The sequence below is a fragment of the Mesoplodon bidens genome, assembly GCF_964165515.1.
Source record: "Mesoplodon bidens genome assembly, contig: HAP1_SCAFFOLD_120, whole genome shotgun sequence".
NCBI lineage: Eukaryota > Metazoa > Chordata > Mammalia > Artiodactyla > Ziphiidae > Mesoplodon > Mesoplodon bidens.
In genome coordinates, this window is record NW_027671363.1 from 1,083,254 (window position 1) to 1,095,684 (window position 12,431).

The 12,431-nt window shown below is 37.7% G+C and overlaps 1 pseudogene across 1 annotated transcript in view; it reads left to right on the forward strand.

Annotated features, from left to right (window-relative positions):
- LOC308611519 (centrosomal protein of 78 kDa-like) overlaps nucleotides 1-12,431 on the forward strand; it is a 739,857-nt pseudogene that overhangs the window by 711,647 nt on the left and 15,779 nt on the right. The window lies entirely within an intron of this gene.

The following is a 12,431-nucleotide window of genomic DNA, read 5'->3' on the forward strand; positions in this document are numbered from 1 at the left end:
CAACGCAGGTGACTGTTGGTTGGGGTCCTGCAACATTAGTGTGCCTTCCCTGTGTCCAGTAGTGGTCTGGAGGGGTCAGGAAGCCTGCCTTTGAATTTGAGGGAACAGAGGGTTTGAGGTCCGCTCTCTTCTATTGCTCTAGTACACTGCACAGCAGCAGTATACTGGGTTTATAGTTGACGTTTAAATGGCTGATTGATCATTAAGATTGGGATGTATCTTTGGAAATGAAAATAGGAAGAATCGTATGATTTTTCTTTTTTTTCCTATATCTGAAAAGGTATGTAGTACTTTGCTGAGTGGTTGGGAATCAAGTTTGCAGTATTCAGTGTATTCAGTTTTAGTATCTAAGTAGAATTAAACTGTTGCTGTAAACTGGAATAGCACTTTGTTACTGACAAGTTTTAGAATGCATCTGTTCGTCAATTACCTGTTTGGGAAGATTGTAGTTAATGATTTTGAGAATGTGGCTATAAACTTCCAACTGACTCAAGAAAAGCAAATAAGTCAAGATTGACAAATGTATAGGCTCTTCATCTTATTGTGTGTGTGGGTTTTTTTTTTTTTCCTTTTAGTTATTTGTCAAGGTATAAAGAATTCTATCACACTTAAGACAAGTTAAGTAAACTTCACGGGGTGTATTCTGACATGGCATGGAGCCGATCCCATGGCCTAGATCTTAAAGGTGATTTTATGTTTAAACTTTCATGAAAACATATGTGATTGAAACACATTAATATATTGATACAGAGGGCAGTTAATTTTTGTCTTTTTTTTGTGTGTGTGTGGTACTGTTGTGGCCTCTCCCATTGCGGAGCACAGGCTCTGGACGCACAGGCTCAGCGGCCATGGCTCACGGGCCTAGCCGCTCCGCGGCATGTGGGATCTTCCCGGACCGGGGCACGAACCCATGTCCCCTGCATTGGCAGGCGGACTCTCAACCACTGCGCCACCAGGGAAGCCCTAATTTTTGTCTTTTGATACATGTGAGCGCAGCTTTCATTTTGCTGAAAGAATGTGACCAGTTTTCAGTTTGGGATTCTACCATTTAGTAAAGATAGTCCACTTAATTTTAGAAATAGATTTAATATATAATACCTAATAATACTTTTATGAATGTTTTTTTACTGAAAACTTTTATTGTAATACTCTGAAGAAACTATGCCATTCTAGTCTTCAAGACTTAAATGAATCAAGTGTTTATTAGCTGTTGTAGTTTTTAAACTAATAAAAGTCAGTACATCAGCAATTTGTAAATACAGTTTTTAAAATAATGCCTTAACAACTTTACAGTGGTTATAATGACTGTATTTAGGCCTAAAGTTAGTTAATAATTTGACATGAAGGCTTTTTAATATTTTGATGGTGCAGATCAGGGATAGGTAAACTCTGGCTGGTGGGCCAGATGCAGCCCGTCGCCTGGCTTTGTAAAGGAAGTTTTTCTGGAACATAGTCGCACCCGTTGTTTACATGGTAGTTATGGCTCCTTTCACCCTACACCAGTGGGGCAGAGTAGTTGCAACAGTAACTGTACAGCCCACAAATCTGGAAATGTTTAAATTTAGATTTTAAAAATTGAAAAATTCTTTGAGCCTATACAGGGCAAGTGCATTGACCCCTGAGGTAGAAAACAGTCAGGAACTTGGGTGCGGAAGCCAAATGGCCTAGGTTCAAATCCCCTTTCTCCCATTTCATAGCTAGTGACCATGGGCAAATCACTTAACCTCTATGCCTCCTTATGAGGTTTAAATGCACTTATTTGTATAAATAGTGCCTGGCACATACTAAGCGCTGTGTAAGTGATTGCTGTTGTTTCTGCTTGGAGTTTTAATAAGTTATTGTTAATAGAAAAATGACACTAATGATTTTCCTTTTAGAGTAACAAAGGCACTTTGAGTCTTTTACTTTTTCAGAAATGTAGTAAGACTTTTTTCATTGACAGTCAGTGTTCCCTGTTACCAAAATTTACTTTATGAATATAAAGAATTGAATGTCTTCAGGACAGTACTTTTGCTTAAATGTCAAACCATTATTTTCCCAAGGTACATCAAACTGGCTCTGCATAGTCCAGGCCTCTAAAGCTTGTGTGCACACCCTAGGTAGCATGTGAGATACATTTTGTAAATATAGTTTTTTAAATAATGCTTGAGACTTCCCTGGCGGTCCAGCAGTTAACACTATGTGCTCCCAATGTAGGGGGCTTGGGTTCGATCCCTGCTCAAGGAACTAGATCCCAAGTGCCTGCCATAACTAAGAGCCCACATGCCACAACTAAAAGATCCGGCATGCTGCAATTAAAGACCGGCACAGCCAAACAAACAAACAAACAAACAAATAAATAAATAAATCTTTATAAAAAATAAGTAAAATAAAATAATGCCTTAGGAGTTAGGAAAAGAAAATATTAGAACATTTTTACCTTTGTATTATTTTTAAAAATCTGTGTAGTTTATCATGTACATAAATTATAGGTATGGAACTTTGTGTATATAATTTGTTAATAAATAAGATGCATATTAAAAAGTTTTCTTATGGTTTGCCCAGTCAGGTGTTTGGAGGCCATTGGAGGACAGGATGATGAAATATAGGGCCTCAGCAAAGATAGAATTTAGAACCAATTCCCTGACTTAGAAGATAAGGAAAATAATTCATAGACTGTAATTGAGTTGTCCAACTTTGCATAAGTGTTCAGAAACAGGAAATGCAGTGGCTAGAATCTAATCACTGACCAAGCAGAATCTGGGTCACTGGACTCGTAAACCAGAAGTGACTGTTGAATTTCTCAGGTTGATGCTCCTGGCATATATGCTTGATCTGTGTGTGTGTGTAAATCTCTGACAGAATAAGCCATACTCAGGCACACCCTGTTTCCTTATTCAAGCATCTTAATTTCATCCCATTAAATCTTTGAAGTATCCGACTACCAGAAGGCATGAAGAAACCTGGGCTGAGAGTCCTCATTCCAGGAGACGTGATCTTGACTGCATGGCTGGTTTGAGGCGCATCACTCTGAACTGCAACACGCTCATTGGTGACCTGGGTGCAAGTGCTTTGGCAGAATCTCTTAGTGAGGATTTATGGCTTAGAGGGAAATTCTAAAATTGAAAATATTGAATTTTTAATATGAAATATGCTTAGCTTTTGGCATGATACTATTGTGATAGGATTTTTTAAAGCCTCATTTTACTGATAGCTTTTTTTTTTTTTTTTTTTTTTTTTTTTTTTGCGGTACGTGGACCTCTCACTGTTGTGGCCTCTCCTGTTGCGGAGCACAGGCTCCAGACGCACAGGCTCAGCGGCCGTGGCTCATGGGCCCAGCCGCTCCGCAGCATGTGGGATCCTCCCAGACCGGGGCACGAACCCGTGTCCCCTGCATCGGCAGGCGGACTCTCAACCACTGCGCCACCAGGGAAGCCCCTTACTGATAGCTTTTATTTTGCTTTTCAACTTTCTCTCAGAGTTGCATATATCCTTTACAGAAAATACAGAGTAACAAGAGAACAATTACCTATAATTTTAATACCCAGATATAATCACTGTTCATTTTGGTGTATATACTTTCAGTCTTTTTTTTTCTACAAATATATATGTACACTTAGGGATTACAAAAATAGAATTGTAGTATACTTGCTATTTCATATGCCTGCTTTTTTCACTTAATGATGTATCATGTAGTATTGCGTCGTATTGATGTCCCATAGTTTAATCAATTCTTTGCAATTCTATTTAGACAGTTTGCTTTTCCCTGTCAGAAACAATGTGAATACGTTGTATATACATCTCTGTGTGCATCGGGATTACTTCTGTAGAATAAGGTACTACAAGTGGAATGACTAAGTGTGACCTATTTTTAAGACATTTGATACACATGGCCAAATTACCACCCAGAAAGGCTATGCCAATTTATAGTCCACCCCAACAGTAGATGGGAAGCCTGCCTCTCACAAACACTGGCCTGTAGCACTTGTAAAAAAATGTAAAACTACAAAAATGAGTACCTCTCCATTTTCTATGCAAGTGGGATTACTCCAAATTTTATAACTTTTTTCAATTAATTCAGTATGAGCATTTTAGCAAGTCAGTAAATTTGCATCTCCTACATCATTTTTTGTGATTGTTCAGTATTCCATTATATGAATATGCCACAGTGCACATAGCTTATCCATTCTTGTATATAAGCTTTGTCCAGTTTTTCAGTTACAAATAGTACTCTGATATATATCCTTACCTATATCTCTGACTATTTCTTTTGGTTAAATTCTTAGAAAGAGAGTTGTTGGATCCAAAGTGTATAGACATTATTTAAAGGCTTTTCTTACAGAACCGTGGCTTCATCTGATAGGGGAATAACCACATTTTGTTTTATTTTGTATTCATTTGATTGACTGGTGAGGTTTACTGGCTGTTTGTATTACTTTGGCTATTTGGTTAATTATACCCTGTGTCCATTCTTCTGTAGTGAGTGTTTGTAAGGGTTGTATCATATCCTGTCAGATCCGTATGTCTGACTTGCTATTTCTGTGCGTCATGGGGGTGTTGAAAGACCCCAGTTATTTTAATGTGATGGTCCACACAACACTTAAACAAAAGACTCATGATAGTTTCCTTTCCTGTAATATTTTTTAATCCCTGTGCTTTAGTGATGATCCCTTTGGTTTAAATGAGTAGGTTGTTCAGCCCCAGAACTACTAGAATTCATGATCAGTTTTTCTGGGTTTTGTCTGACCTTTTACTGCGAGGGTTCTTGACCATCATACTTTCATGATAGGTTTTTAGTATGTATTCTCTATTCACACATTGTTGAAAGTTTTTATTATTTGTATCCTCTTAGACTTGTCTTTTTTTCCTCTAAAACTAACAGTTATTACATTTCTTCTATTTTGTTTTCCCCTTTGAACTAGTTTCAAGTGTGATTTGGAGCTGAAGATCATGATCAAAAGAATGCAGTGCATTTCTGAGCTCCACCAGGTTTTGCTTGTGAGGTTTACATGCCCCTGCCGCCCTTGCTAATTATGAACTGAGATTCATTTTGTGATGCTTTTTGCTCATAGGTTATATACAGTTATTCTTCAGTTCTGTAATTGTAAAATATGTTGTCTGATTTATTGGTACTAAAGCCAGGGTTATCATTGCACATCCAAGAAGAGGTTTTTAAATTGGATTATGCATTATGTGTGTGCGTATATGTCTGTTTTTTTCCATACCCAAAATTACAAACCTGCCATGACTTGTCTTGTGCAGGACTCTTCCACACGTGAGAAAATGAGAGTTGTCTATATGTTAAATCTGTAGAGTTAGCAAGTGACCTTTTGTCTTTCATCGAAAGCACTTGACCTGCAGCAGTGCGGCCTCACCAGTGAAGGAGCAAAGGCTTTACTAAAGGCCCTTGAAACCAACAGAACTCTGCTCGTTCTGGATATAATAAAAAATCTGCTGGTTGGTATGTGGTCACTTTTTTAAAATTGATAAACACATAGCAAAACAAAAAGAATTTGTTCAGGTATTGACAGTTTTTTAAAACTTAATGTGTTTAACTTTCCTCATCATATCCAGTTGGCCCTTGAACAACGTGGGGTTAGGGGTGTCGACCCCTACGCAGTTGAAGATCTGGGTATAAGTTTATAGTCAGTGGTTCCACATCTGTGGATTCAACCAGCCTTGGATCATGTAGGACGATAGTACATATGTATTGAAAACTATGCGTGTGTCAGTGGACCCGCGAGGTTCAAACCCATGTTGTTCAAGCTTCAACTGTACTTTTCTAGTGTTGCACTTCCCTTATGTTTTTAGCAGCTACTGTACTAATTAAAGTGAATTATACTTGTCAATTTTTCTTATCTCTACTCTGAATAGAGGTGAACCTAGATACTAAGCCTGCTTCCACCAAGAGCATTCTTTCTTTCCTGTGCAGCCTCTGAATTCTTGCCAGGAGTACTTTATTCATTTGTCAGATTCACAAGTAAGTTTGTAATCATCTTCTGTGTGCCAGAGATGGGTTTAGGGACCACGGATAAAGCAGTGAACCAGACAGACAAAAGTCTTGCCCTCACGGAGCTTACATTCTAGTGAAGGAGATCAGATAGAAATGAGTAAACAGATAAGTCATATAATTTTAGAGGGTAGGAAGTGCAAAAATATCTTAATGTAAGGAGAGTGAGGGAGAGCAGGTAGGACTCCATTGGATAGGTTTGTTAGGGGACAGCTTCACTGGAGAAGTGGCATTTGAACGGAGACCTGAATGAAGAGAGGAGCAAGCCATGGAAGATGTGGAGTAAGCACATTCCAGGACAAGGAGGCAATGAGTATGTAGGCATGTAGGTGGGTGGAGTATTTAAGGAAAAGCAAGGAGGCCAATCTGGGCAGAGTACTGAGTGAAGAAGAATGTGGTAGGACATGAGGTCAAGGAGCTAGCCAGGGGTCTGCTCTTGTAAAGTCTTGAAGGCCAGAGTAAAGATGTGGATTATTCTAAATGAGTAGAGGGGTTTGAACTGGAAAAAGGCATGATCCAAATCGTATCTGAATAAGGTGACCTGGTATAGAGAAGGGACTTGGGAGGATAAAGAAGAGGTACAGGGGTCTTCCCTGGTGGCGCACTGATTGAGAATCCACCTGCCAATGCAGCGGACGCGGGTTCGTGCCCCGGTCCGGGAAGATCCCACATGCCGCGGAGCGACTGGGCCCGTGAGCCATGGCCGCTGAGCCTGCACGTCTGGAGCCTGTGCTCTGCAACGGGAGAGGCCACAACTGTGAGAGGCCCGTGTACCGCAAAATAAATAAATAAATAAATAAAGAGGAATAGGGAGACCAGTTAGGAGACTATCACAGTGCTCCAAATAAGAGATGTTTATGGCCTAGGTTAGGTTGGAAGTTTGCAGCAAGTGAAAAGTGGTTGAATTCAGGTTGTGTTTTGAGGGTGTAGCTCTCAAGACCTGCAGATAGATGTGAGGTATGAAGGAAATAGTAACAAGGAGACAAGTCGTTGATGATTATGTGTGCAACTGGGTAGTATCACTTAGAAGAAGGGGGCTGATGGGAGGAGCAGCTTTTGAGGGAATATCAGGACTTGGTTTGTTATCTTGGATGCCCTGGTTTGATATCTTAGATGCTCTTTAGGTATCTAAGCGTCTGGACGGTGCTCAGACTGTACTTTGTATCCAAAGGTATCCAAAGCCACTTCAGATGTAAAACGTTTCAAGTTGACCTTTGCTGCTGCCAAAATAGTAGCCACTGTGGGCAGTCTGCAAGATGGCATCTTAGGTTTCTGAGGAAGAAATTAGAATACACAAAGGGGGAAATAAGTGTATAATTATATAATGTAGATTTCATATTTAAATGTATGGGAAAAGCAATAATTAGTTGGCTTTTGGTTTTAAATGGAAATAGCCACTCATTGGAAAATAATTACTCTAATTTCAATTCATTTTACTTTAGATCATTCTGTGATGAAAGCAGTTACCAAACAAGTTCTCCAGATGGAAGGAGTGCCAAGTCAGAGGTATATAACATGTTTCAGTTCTCTCGGAAGAATTCCTCTTTAATGGCTTGGTTTTCTTTCTTTCTTAAAAGAAAATTATCAAGGTACTTTCTGCCATCTTAAAACTAAGATTTGAGTCAAATCAAATGGCTTTTCTGTTTTTGAAAATGTTGTGTGATGCTTTAATTTAGGTTCCCAGATATGCAGATTGAAAACCTTTTAACTTCTTATTTTCTGTAACATATTATCGTTAGTCACAATAGTCTTTTTTTTTTGGAGATAAGAATGAATAGCAGGAGCAGCATTTGTGAAACCAAATCTAATATGAAACTGACTCTTTCTTGTGAGTAAATTTGAATTTTGAAACAGCAAAACAATAAGGTTTAATAAAAAGCAAAATAAATTGTTTATGTTTATGATCTGCCAATTTCCCACAAAGAGTTTTGTGGTGACTTTAGTTATATACCAGATACATTAAAATCACCAGTGGACAACACATCTTTTATTCAGGTGCCCTCTGAAAGTTTTAAAACTTTGTTGACTTCATATCACTGAACGGTCCACTTTAAAATGGTTAAAATTATAAATTTTCTGTTTTGTGTCATTTACCACAATTTTTAAAAAATGTGTTGTTTGAAGATTTTTGGGGTTTATAAAGGTATTGTATTAGCATAAAAAAGAAAAATTTAAGAGACCACCTCTAATCCCATTATCCTATCAAGCAATATTTACATTTTAATTTTCTCTTCCTGCTGTCTATAAACATAGTTCCACATAGCTTCATTATAATTTGCCATTCTTATCTTTTCATACTAAATTTCAATTCTGTAATTCATAGTTATACTTTTTAACATTGCATTCACAAGGTTTCATTGAGTTGGTCAAGTTTTTAAATTGGTGAAAAATTGGAAATAACCTAAAATAAACTATTGTAAACATCTTCATAAATACAGCTTTTTTTTTTCTACTTAAAGTTGTATGTTTTTGATTCTCTATTCATCAACTTGCTTGGACAACAGTGTATTAAATAAGTTGTTAAGAGTGTTTATGAAGTCAAAAAAAAGCTTATGATCGTCTGCCAATTGTTATTTCAAGAGAGTGATATTTTAATAATCAAATAGTACATTCAAAGAAGTTAAGATTTGTGATATCACACTAATTAGATATTATTATTAAAAATTTATATCATATGTAAAGCATTCTTAAAATAGCTACCTTGACTTTTGCTATGATATTAGAAATGGAAATCTATATAAATAAAACATGTAAATGTAAAACATATTAGGAATTCTGTAAAACTAGTACAGAATAATAGGGCATCATGGAATGAGAACAGTTAAACATTTTTTTTTAGTTAGCATGATTAAACAAAGTGGAAATGTAACTGAAGTATACAAGCTCATTGAGCTCTTTTAAGAGTAATTTTATTTCTTGGGCTTTTTTTTGTGTTTGCCTCAGTTATTTGGAGACATAGAAGTAAGCCAAATCAGTATCTGGGTATATACCTAGATCCAGGTGAGTATAGGGGTGAAATAATGGTGTGAATTGTGTCACATTTATATTGTACTTATGTATGCCTAATAAAAGATGGGAACTTTTATTAGAAATTTTTTAATCTCCTAACAAGAAAAGTGTAATTAAAAAAATTTTAATACAAATGTATTTGCATTAGTTTCTGAAAGGAAAGGAAGGGTATACACATACATACCATATGCATACAAACATTTTTTTTGATGGCAATTAAGTTAAAACACAATAAAATAGCACAAAATGAACTGAGCTCCTATATATTTTTAAGAGGCATGTAAATCACACAGGATCGTGTGTTGATTATCAATAAGCTACACTCTATGAAATATTTGTCCTATATTACCGCATACACTCCATTTTACCCTGCATCCTAATGCTGCTAAAATATAGTAGAAAGCAGCAGCATAGCACAGGGAGATCAGCTTGGTGCTTTGCGATGACCTAGAGGGGTGGGATAGGGAGGGTGGGACGGAGGCTCAAGAGGTTGGGATATGGGGACATGTGTATGCATATGGCTGATTCGCTTTGTTGTGTAACAGAAACTAACACAGAATTGTGAAGCAATTATACTCCAATCAAGATGTATTAAAATAAATAAATAAAATAACATAAAATACAGTAGCTTTGAAGGATAAATATAACCATTTTAACCTATGATGTTTGTTTTCAGTAAATTCAAATTAAATATTTAAATGTGAATTTTAATATATGGCTTGTTCTAAGTAAAATATTAACACGTAGGTCTAGTTTTTGCAACCAAATGCCTCTTTACTACTGAAATATAGGGTAAGTCTCCACATTTCACTCTTTCATCCAGTGGGTTTCATTTGTTTTTTTGTGTGTTTTCTATATGAAATCAAAGGAGCAGTGAAGGTTGACAGGCTTATAGGAGGGTAAAATTGACTCACCTACCCCCCAGCAACTTGCAGCCTTATAACTTGTATTGTTTTTACATAGAAAAATTCATCTTAAATTTAACTTTTGGTCTACTTCTGAAGATTCTGTTTGGCAGAAGTCATGGGTGTATCTGTGTTTCTGTGTCCTTGAGATTCAGAAATGCCAAAGGTGTTCTACGATTCAGGAAACTTGAGTGTTTCTACATGATACATACAATGTATCATACTTTGGGATTTTTTTAAAACTTTTATTTTTGCATTTCTGCACATCTCAATACTTTTGTTTTAGTTAAAATAACTTGTTACTGTAGAGAACTTATATTTTTTTAAAATGCTGGCTTATGTAAAACCTTTGTACAAAACCGATCCTCTTTTTAATGGGCTTGGCATCATTGTCAAGTGCCTTTTTGATTCCTTTCGACGTGTGCACGTGTGACATTTGCTCTGTAGACCTTTGGTGCATCTTGATTCCTTGTTTTCATGCTTTGTCAAACGTAGTCTTGGCCACAAAGAAGCCTGTAAGTAATGGAAGGAAACACTCTGCTGGTCAAGAATGTTACCCTCCTGAAGCGCTACCACCTGGAGTGTCTGGTTTCCGGCCATTGTGTCCTGCAGAAAGTGCAAAAAGCAACAGGTAACCTGTTTGCATTCCCTGTCTTTTTCAGTCATTTAGAGTTCTTTATTTTGGAACTTGTATTATGTGGGTGGTCTCTGGTGCTTTGTGTAGGGAAAAAAGGTAACTCACACATGGCTTCTGCCTAATGAGCCTTCTAAGGAAGAAAAATTAAAAGTAATTGGGAGTTTCAAGTTGTTTCTCAAGTGTCACAACAGAGGTAACTCCGTGGGAGTCTTGAGGAGACTAAAATGATCACCAATTGTGCATGTGAGAAAAGTTTCATTAAAGGCAGATGTAGTTGAGCGAAGCCCTACAGCACAGAAGTAGGAATTTGGATACGTACGAATGGGAAAAAAGACATTTTAGGCATGGGAAATAGTTTAATGCAGAATGGATGAAAAATATGCATTAGACCTCTTCTAAATCAACTGGCTTATTAACTCAGTAAATCAGATTTAGTGAGTCAAACTAGCATTACCTGATTTCTTATCCAGGGGATAGCTGTTCATAGTAATATTTGTCACAGAACAGTAAATAAAATGGTTGAATTATAGCTTTAGGCTTGCTAAGTGAAATAGATGGCTCTAGATGATCTTCAGGTGACTTACTTGGTAGTAATCAGGAAATTGAGGATTAACAATTGCTTAAGAAAACAGAGAATTGATTTTAAATAGTACTTGAAGTAGTTACTGTGTAAAATATCTGTTCAGTTGCTCATGTTAAATGGATGTTTCTAATCCCCACTGGACAACCGACTACTTTTTTGCAAATGGTAATGTGAATTGCTGTTGCATAAACTATAGTGTTGAATCCCCAGTGTTTGCACTTGAGTTTCACAGCTCTGTGGTTTCCTGTCTTCTTCCTGAGACACTTAATTGCAGGTCCATCCTCGTCACACAGGGTGGTAAATTAGAGAACGATTAATATCACCATTTAAAGAAGAGAGGCTGACATCTCAACCGTCCTGAACATAGGAGCTGAAGGGGCCTCTCAGCAGTTCAGAGAGTGATTACCAAGCCAGTAGGCTGAATTCTGTTGTGTTTTCTCCGTAGCAGAGCCCTCCAGGTCCTTGTTTTGAGCTTATTTATTTTTATACACAATTCTGTATGGATACTGTTCATACTACTAAATAGTTGTATTAACTGGGTTTAACTGGTGATGTATTTACATGAAGATCTAACTTCGTTTTGTTGCTATCTTTTTAGGGGCTTTCCATTCATCAAAGCTGGTGATGTACGTAATCAGTTGGTGGTGTGTAGCTATCATATTTATGATATATAGGGCTTGAATTGGGAAAGGTGGATGGTCATTCTTCTTGCTTTTTAAACTGACAGAGCCTTACAAGAAGCATTTCCCTCTCTGAAATAAATCCATGTAAAACATGTTTGGTCGCTCTCCCAATGCAACTGTGTAGTTGTGTGGATTTGGCACACAACTGGCAGCCTTGTGGTGATGTCTGTAAACAAGGAATCCTGTTTTCCAGTCCGCAAATCAGCTGTTACCCAGTGAAACGAACTTGACTGCCATTTCTGACCCCTCACATGGAGCTGTCATACTCAAGAATGTTCACATGTTTTCAAGAAACGTTGTTTGCGGGCTATATGTACAAATTCCTGATCTGAAAGCCAACATAAAGCAACATCTCCCAAACCTCTGCTCTCTCACCAAGGCCACACACATTCCCTCGCTTATGGCCTCGTGGCAAGCGAATACTGTCAGTATCAGATTCTCCTTCCCAGTGATCTTGGGAGACTGCATAGTGGCTCTGTGAAAGGGACCACTGCTGAGGTTGAGAGAAGAGCACCTTGGGTGTCAGTCCTGGCCTTGCATTCCCAGAGAGAGGGGTGTGCACCACGTTCTCTTGTTAGGGTTTTCCTACGCTGCAGGGTTTGCTGCTTGTTGTCAAAATGATGTC